This window comes from Oryza sativa, chromosome 12 (assembly GCF_034140825.1).
Source record: "Oryza sativa Japonica Group chromosome 12, ASM3414082v1".
NCBI classification, from domain to species: domain Eukaryota; kingdom Viridiplantae; phylum Streptophyta; class Magnoliopsida; order Poales; family Poaceae; genus Oryza; species Oryza sativa.
Window position 1 is genome coordinate 4,354,015 of NC_089046.1, and position 7,814 is coordinate 4,361,828.

The window sequence follows — 7,814 nt, forward strand, 5'->3', positions numbered from 1 at the left end:
TGCATTCTTCACAGCAACCACACCACGAGCATCATCTATCGCTTTACTCTGTACTTCCACCTTATCCCGACTCTGTTCGACCTCCTTTCGCATCACTTCGTTCTCCCTCCTCAACGAATTCACCCTGTCCCGCAAATCATTCAAGAGCTCCCTGATGAAGCTTGACGTCGGCCCGTCGTACCATGCCCAGAAATCACACCCCCCTTGCTGCAAGAAAAAATCCCACATTCAAACCCTAAAAACGCAAACTCAACAAATCCAACTTGTAATACCAAAATCCCTCACTTACCCGAGCGTTTTGGCACTTGTAATACCGGCGCCCAGGGTTGTCCATGCTCCACGAGATCCACCTCACCGCCTTGGCTAGTGGACGGCATCGGCACATCACCGCGGGCTGATATTCTAGCGGACCAACCCGATAAGGCACGGGAGATGCCTTCGACTCACGGGTAGACGACAAGCCATCCCTCATCGAGCTCGACATCTCCGCGCCACCGCTCGCTGCCGGTCGCCAAGTCACTGCCGCCGCCGCCGCCCCGCTCGGTTCCCGCTTCGCTAGGGTTTCGGTGAATGGGGATAACCTAACCGTGCGCCAAACATTTCGCCCATTATATCCTAACTACCGCCCTGCTGACTCAGCGCTGAAGACCATGGTCAATGTGCCACGTAGGACAAAATCGGGCACAATACTGCCCAGGGACCAACACTGACCCGGTTTTGATAGTTAGGGGACCCCCGATATCTGGTTTGTCGGTTTGAGGACGTTTTGGTAACTCGATGACAAGTTCAGGGACCTTCGGTGTACTTTTCTCTTTCTAGTTCGCTCGCGCCGGTCACCGCGAACACTCGAAGCCTATTCATCAGACTTACCCCCTCAGATGATTTTTTCCCAGAAAGAAGGGGTCGTTCCGAAATGTGGTTAAATTAGTTTCTGGCCCAACCCAGGAGTACGTAAAGTCTGTCAGCATTCAGCAAACTGCCCAGAAGCCTAGAAAATATGGGACCTTGGGCTTTACGGACCATGTAATTTCTGGCCCATTTCGCTACAGAAGGGCAGTACTCTCTAGCTTGTTGTAACTAGATTCAGGATCAGAGTATTGGGAGTTCACAATGTTTAATGTCTTGGCATCTGTCGTGTGATTTTTGAGAAAAAATCACCTAATTTTTTTCTCCCCTCAGATCTGCATCCAACGGTAAAAAAATAACAGTACAGAGAATCCATTCAAATAGCCTGTGATTGTGCTTGTTAGCAGAGTAGTATTTAGTAAAGATTAACACAAATGTTGAATTTATAACTAAAATTACAGTGTTTTATAACTAAAATTACATTTGTAAAAACAGTAGATATGGCATGTAAGTGCACTGTAATTTTAGTATAAGTGCACTGTAAATTTTGGTAACTAGAATATTTATCGTTTTAGAACAAATACATTACTTGAGAAACCGTGCAGATATTTGAAGTTATAAATGTTGCATTTATAACTAAAATTACAGTGCTTTATAACTAAAATTACATTTGTAAAAACAGTATATATGGCATGTAAGTTGTCAGGGTTATGGATACCATATACCTAATAGTAGTTGACTAAATCTCGGCAGGACCCACTACATACTATATCCCATACGGAAGCAATCTTTGGATATAGGAGGAGTTCCAGATAAGGAAAGACAACCAGAATTCTACATGAAAACGACAAGGACTACTCGGATTGTATCCATATTGGTTTCCCTAGTTCTACTTGGACAAGGGGACACCTATGGGTATAAATACAAGCCTCCTAGGAGGACAGGGGGACACCCACCATGAGACGATCAACACGATCAACACCCACTATGGGACAGAGGATCAACACTCAACACAATCGACATAGAAGCCACAACATAGAAGCCTACATACGCTAAGACACGCCGCCGGATATCGACTTTAGAGATAAGCACGGCTAGTCCCCTACGGTGTTTCCGGATACTGTTAGGAGAGACGAAAGCGCTATCTCTGATCTCGCCGGGCACGAATTCAAGGAGGAAGGCTACCCTGTTGTCGACTACGACTCAGATCGTCAGACCGCCATGTTGACAACAGTTAGATAGGCTACCCCAAATATTGTACTGGTATGATTATCATGAATAAGAGCAATATCGGCTTCGGCCAACAGGATGTAGGGTTATTACCTGACAATTCAGGGGCCCGAACCTGTATAAAAATCCCTGTCTCCGTCTCTTTTACCTCAGTCTTGCGTATATCCTAGCACCAACGATCCCCATCCTGTCCAAATACCGTAGTCGTGACATCAAACGTCGACAGTGGCGCGCCAGGTAGGGGGATTTTGGTGCTTCAGGATTTCGACGAGATAGGTTTAAGAGATGGATTTTCCAACAACAAGCTACTCGATGACTTCGACTGTGGGGAGATCTAATCCGACCGGAATATATCCTCCGACGAGATCAGGATCATCGCCGCCGAGAAGGAGACGCCGACCTCCACCCGGCCGTGCAGCTGCTGTCCCAAGTGCGACGCCCATCCAAGGAATGCCAAGCCCGACTTGGTGGCAAATCAATCTGTATTTGCTTCGTTCTTGTGTCCGGTTAGGACTGGAATTAGGCAAACGGAATACGTGCATGCATGACAACCGTGCCGACCAATCAGGACTCAGGAGATATCCATCCGCAGGCCTACATGTTGACGTACGTACATATGCCGATAGGTTTCCAAAACCTATTCGGTATATGCACATCAACACATGTCTACACGGCACAACTGCATAATATTCAAACAAATCAACAAAAGTATTTAGTAGTTTGATTTTTATAATTGATCTACTAATTCCATAGATACATCCGGCATGTATCTACAAAGATACGCAATATTTTATACACAATTTATCGTACCTATTTTTTCAATTTATACAGCATTGTCAGATCAATAATTTATTATGTTTACCCAGAGCATGTTTTTTATACAATATCTGTTGCGCGGTTGTCCCCGATGTTAAATCGACTACGATCTAACGCTGGGGGCTCACTCCGTCTTCTTCTGTATAAATCATGCTTGTTTACGGTTGTCCCCGATGTTACATCTGCTCGTTATATCCTGATAATACTAGAAGATCCATGCAGTTTTTAGTACATACTCGATATTCTCTGCTATATATCTTGCCTTCTAGAAAATATTTTTCAGGAACAATTGAGCACTCGAGTAGGATGTGGTCGAGTACACCGTATTATCGAGGTCATTCTTGACAAATGCAGAGTCGTCGCGTCCAACTTACCAACGAAGACCGACGACCTATCTCATAGCACCGGCCATGGCTGGACTACTCGAGAAAAGGTTGTTATCGGATAATTCCTCGCAAATGTCGTCGGCTTGATCACCCGACATGACTGCGAACGGACATCCAGATACGCTATAAGTTGGGTATGTGAGTCATGCTGGCCACATGAGATACACATATAATAAACCAACTTTAGCACCTCCATTGGTGTCCGAGAGATAATTCTACACGTTCGCTGGTTCCTAAACCAGTACGTAGCAATCTCTCGCACCGCAACCTCCATTGGTGTTCGAGAGATTCTACTCGCTTGCTGGTTCTCGAACCAGTACGTAGCAATCTCTCACACCGCAACACCAATGAACCAGCACGTAGCAATCTCTCACACCGCAACTTCCATTGGTGTTTGAGAGATTCTACTCGCTCGCTGGTTCTCGAACCAGTACGTAGCAATCTCTCACACTGCAACTTCCATTGGTGTTCTAGAGATTCTACTCGCTCGCTGGTTCCCGAATCAGTACGTACAATCTCTCGCACCGAAACTTCAGATGGTCGAGGTACGACTACAGCAATAACACAGCGGTCCTCGCACCATGACTTCAGATGGTTGAGGAACAGCTACGACTAGTCTTCGACCAACAGTGTAGCGGTCCTTGTACCACGACTCCAAATGATCGAGAGACACCTACTCACTGGTTCTCAACCAGTCAATGGTAGCGATCTCTCGTACATTTACTTCTAGTGGTCGAGTTTAGCCTACACCTGGTTCTCGATCAGCGATGTAGCATTTCTCCCACTACTTCCACTTTAAGTGATCGAGTTACGACTACTGCCTGGTCCTCGACCAGCGATGTAGCATTTCTTCCACTACTTACACTTTAAGTGGTCGAGTTACGACTACTGCCTGGTCCTCGACCAGTGATGTAGCGTTTCTCCCACTACTTCCACTTCAAGTGGTCGAGTCACGACTACTGCCTGGTCCTCGACCAGCGATGTAGCGTTTCTCCCACTACTTCCACTTTAAGTGGTCGAGTTACGACTACTGCCTGGTCCTCGACCAAGGGTGTAGCGATTCTCCCATTACTCCTGCTTCAACAAAGTTGATATCAGGTGCACAATATCGCCAAATGTTTTACCCAGAGATCCCTTACCACGATGACACCTGGCGTTGAAACCTATCCTACTGTCCCTTTATGCCGTCTTGACAAGGCCTCCGAGGAACCTAAGGGAACTTCGGCTGGGGACGCCCAGAGCCGATAAGGCCTTGTCGGATCCTTTAGAGACGAAAGACCATGTAAGATCTGGTCGTGTAAGAGTTCTCGCCTTGCGTATTAACTAAGCCGTGTAATCGGAAATGGACTTTCCAACTTCACGGCTGGGGACTAAGATCAGTGCTTGTTCAACCGAGGTAGGTCAAAGGTCCAAGAGCCTTATCCTCTGAGAACGATTCTCCGACGACAAGGCTGGGGGCTAGGGAGAGTGTATGACTCTACAAACTGACTGATCGGAGTCGGTAAGAGAGAGGACGCTCATATACAAAACACTGGTCTGTACATTCAATTCACCAGTCTGTCATATTATAACATGTCACCCTTTGAGCATTCGCTCGGGGGCTATTTCTATCTAATATTTTTTCTGAGTATTGATTTCAGGAAAATTCTATTCGACATTATCGAAGACTCCATGTCTCTATGGTTCTACACCAAGATCGACTAAGGCGAGTATGACAAATGTTGACAAGGCTCCGTCGCAGACTCTACGCCTACTCGATTGCTCGAGAACGGTTGGTAGATCTCGACAAGGAATACCGAATGAAGAAATGGTGTACCCATCGAGATAAAATTTCTTGACTTCAATCCAAATTCTCAATTACAGCAAGACAGGAAACTTAGTCGTACGCTCTGTACTTTCTCGGTCGACATCAGAGATTGACTTAGACAAACCCGTTCGGTGCCTGCACGAGGCTGATAAAGGAAGTCTAACGTTATCTCTAAACTCACCTAGAACGGTCACGTGTGCTCGATAACATTTCCTCCAAAGTCTGTGGTTGAGAATATGAACTCGTTCATGTGCATTGAAGTCGGGGGCTATTGTCAAGGTTATGGATACCACATACCTAATAGTAGTTGACTAAATATCGGCAGGACCCACTACATACTATATCTCATACGGAAGCGATCTTCGGATATAGGAGGAGTTCCGGATAAGGAAAGACAACCAGAGTTCTACATGAAAACGACAAGGACTACTCGGATTGTATCCATATTGGTTTCCCTAGTTCTACTTGGACAAGGGGACACCTATGGATATAAATACAAGGCCCCTAGGAGGACAGGGGGACACCCACCATGAGACGATCAACACGATCAACACCCACTATGGGACAGAGGATCAACACCCAACACAATCGACATAGAAGCCACAACATAGAAGCCTACATACGCCAAGACACGCCGCTGGATATCAACTTCAGAGATACGCACGGGGTGTCTTCGGATACTGTTAGGAGAGACGAAAGCGCTATCTCTGATCTCGCCGGGCACAGATTCAAGGAGGAAGGCTACCCTGTTGTCGACTACGAGTCAGATCGTCAGACCGCCATGTCGACAACAGTTAGATAGGCTACCCCAAATATTGTACTGGTGTGATTATCATGAATAAGAGCAATATCGGCTTCGGCCAACAGGATGTAGGGTTATTACCTGACAATTCAGGGGCCCGAACCTGTATAAAAATCCCTGTCTCCGTCTCTTTTACCTCAGTCTCGCGTATATCCTAGCACCAACGATCCCCATACTGTCCAAATACCGTAGTCGTGACATCAAACGTCGACATAAGTGCACTGTAATTTTAGTACAAGTGCACTGTAAATTTTGGTAACTAGAATATTTGCCGTTTTAGTACAAATACATTGCTTGAGAAACCGTGCAGTTATCTGAAGTGTTAAATATTACATTTATAAGTTGTAACTAAAATTACAGTGCTTTATAACTAAAATTACATTTGTAAAAACAGTAGATATGGCATGTAAGTGCACTGTAATTTTAGTACAAGTGCACTGTAAATTTTGGTAACTAGAATATTTCGTTTTAGTACAAATACATTGCTTGAGAAACCGTGCAGATATCTGAAGTGTTAAATATTGCATTTATAAGTTGTAACTAAAATTACAGTGCTTTATAACTAAAATTACATTTGTAAAAACAGTAGATATGACATGTAAGTGCACTTATTACAAGTGTATTTACACTTGTAAATGGCTACTGACATGCGTGATGTACAGGAATCCATCGATATATACAAAGTCAGATTGACTCGGTCATGTACTCAACTAATCCTGCTGTTGCACAAATCTTGGAAAACATCATGTGGCTAGAAAAACGTCATAGTTTGACTATGGAAGAAATCACCCGACAAATATTTAGCAAAATCGAATTACATTAGCCGCTAGCACGAGGCAACAAATTATCAATGTCTAGTACACCTAGCTAGTGGAATAGTGGATTAATTACTGGTAGTTACTTCTAGAAACGGAATCAACCGTACGTCAATGTCACGGATAAACTTGTGGCGTGGTGCCTCACGAAGATCCTAGTAAAGCTCAAGCACGATGACTTATAGATAATCTATCATATGCGTACGGCACGATGACTTCTTCTTTTAGGAGGCATGATGACTTTTGGACGCACATACTAACCTTCTTCTTATCTACTCTGATCTGATCGTCAGTTTATTTTAGGCTGTACTGCGCTGCATGAATTGTTATCCTATCCTAATTATAACCAGCCTTTCTAACATGCATGTTATAGTGTAACTTAATCATCATGCTTTAGCTAGCTGTTTGTTGATTGCTTCAGTTAATTACTAATTAATCCAATCCATGGGAGATTAGAGGTTGTTGCTAGCTAGTTAGAGCCTTGTTGCTAGCTAGCTACTCCGTAGAGGTGGGCCGGAGACACGATGATTTGAAAAGGTCAGAAGCATAAACAAATTGCTGTCTCCAATAGGGAGACGTGGTTTAGCAAGTGGATGAGTCAGTTTAATTTTTGCTTATCTAGTGGGAAGATGTCATATTATTTCACGCTTGATCAATACTCCGTTGAGCAACGTGCTCTGCCGCCGTCTTTCCGTTGTACTTGAACGACATAAACAATGTTGTTTTATAATGGGAGAATCTATTTTATACCACTTTGTTCGAGTTCAATGATTTGCAATCGACATTATCGTTTTCTATAATATACCGATGACTTTATCAATTGTTCTACAATAGACATTCTTTTCGAAAATATATATCCAAAATACCCTTATGGACATACAAGATTAACAATTGATTAATCTAATTTGAAGTTTCAAAAAAAATATAAAATCTTTTATGTGGCGTTCTAACACATGGAATTTTTTAGGTAAATTTTGCTACAGGACACTACGATTTCGTGGTTTTAGCCGTAGGTTACCGCCTGAACTCACTTTAAGGGGAAGACACTCCATAAACGTGGTAATTTGCTAATGTACACCATGCCGATTATAATAATAATTTCCGGTTGAAGA